The sequence below is a fragment of the Photinus pyralis genome, unplaced genomic scaffold, assembly GCF_008802855.1.
Source record: "Photinus pyralis isolate 1611_PpyrPB1 unplaced genomic scaffold, Ppyr1.3 Ppyr1.4_LG1, whole genome shotgun sequence".
NCBI lineage: Eukaryota > Metazoa > Arthropoda > Insecta > Coleoptera > Lampyridae > Photinus > Photinus pyralis.
Genome location: NW_022170249.1, coordinates 21,562,065 through 21,563,425, shown reverse-complemented (window position 1 = coordinate 21,563,425; position 1,361 = coordinate 21,562,065). Strand labels below are relative to the sequence as shown.

The 1,361-nt window shown below is 35.3% G+C and overlaps 1 long non-coding RNA gene across 1 annotated transcript; it reads right to left on the bottom strand.

Moving 5' to 3' along the window:
- Nucleotides 1-522: 522 nt before the first annotated feature.
- On the bottom strand, nucleotides 523-1,053 carry LOC116168538. The gene is made up of 2 exons (XR_004144780.1): nucleotides 881-1,053; nucleotides 523-832 (listed from the first exon to the last, which is right to left on the bottom strand). It is a non-coding gene; the product is annotated as an uncharacterized LOC116168538 (long non-coding RNA).
- Nucleotides 1,054-1,361: the final 308 nt, after the last annotated feature.

Here is a 1,361-nt window from a genome sequence, read left to right as displayed (position 1 = left end):
CGCACTGTATATAAAATTCGAAGAATTTAAACGGGGTAGCAGGTCAGTGTTACTTTTCACTAAACAACTGGGAACATGGACTGGAAATAATTCAGTAAAATATCTTTCCATGTGGATGCATCCAACTTACAAATGTGTACATATAGGTAAATGCTTTCGAGATTGCTGCTTGAACTCTACAAACGTCTTCTTGGTCATTTTTAGCTACCACTGGAACAATAACTTTCCGCCTCTTCTTGTGAACGATAATCCATACATTTGAAGAATCATCGGCACTTTCCGATTTGCTATTGCTCCCTTTTTAACGTAATCATAAAACTTTTTCTCTAACACGATAATCCGTCATTTTTCAAGTTTAAAGCTTTTAAAATTACAATTTTGTACTAGACACTTACAAATCGTTTGTTTCACGCATTCAAAATTTTCATTTCTAAAAATCAAATTATTTTAAGCATGGGGTTTGGGTGGGAGGGTGGAGGAAAGTTGGTTAATTAGTAGTTTTGTCTCAAAAACTGCTTCCAGTGACTGAAAATACATTTATTATATCATACATAATTAGTTTAGACTTTTAGAGGATAATGTCAAAGCAAATAGATCAACAATATTAAAGAATAGTAACATAATTAGTGGTACTATAGAGTATGCACAAAAATGTTCATAATCCTTTTAGAAAGGGTTCTCCTTAACGTTCAATATATGTCAGTATTGCAATAGTCGGTTTCGCACTGCGAACAGTGTTGGTTTGCTTGGCCCGAAGCCCTAAAGTAATCGCAATCACGGTTCGAACAAAATCTCACCGCTTGAGCTTCGGTCTTGCTCGATTTTTCAAGAGCTAAAAAGAGGTAGATTATATTCGTGTAAAAAGTAACAAATTACTTACTTCCATAATAAAATATGCAATATTTGGAATTTTTGCAAGTGTCAGTTTTGGTAACGTTAATAAAATGACGGCAGTTGTAAACGGCTTCAGGAGAATAGTCGTAACGTCCATAACAACCATGGCAACGCCTTTCGGGTTCACCTACCATTCGATACGTTTAAAGAAATCAAATGTACCTAATAGTACATTATATATCAAGGTAGAGAAGTACAGTATTATTGCCTGAGCACCAAGATTACATCTCGAGGCGCTTGCGCCGAGGGGTGTAAGGTGCGAAGGCAATAAGAGACCTCTCTACCGTGGTATATACTATTTTTTTCACTACTAGCACTTGAAGTCCTCTAAATTAACATATTATATTGATAAGAAAGTGAACGGTTGGACAGAATTGTTTGTTTATTAATTTAACAAGTGGAAAAAAGGTTAATAATCATGTCATCAGACGCTAGCAGTGTCTGTGCTAGTAGTGAGTTTATACAAT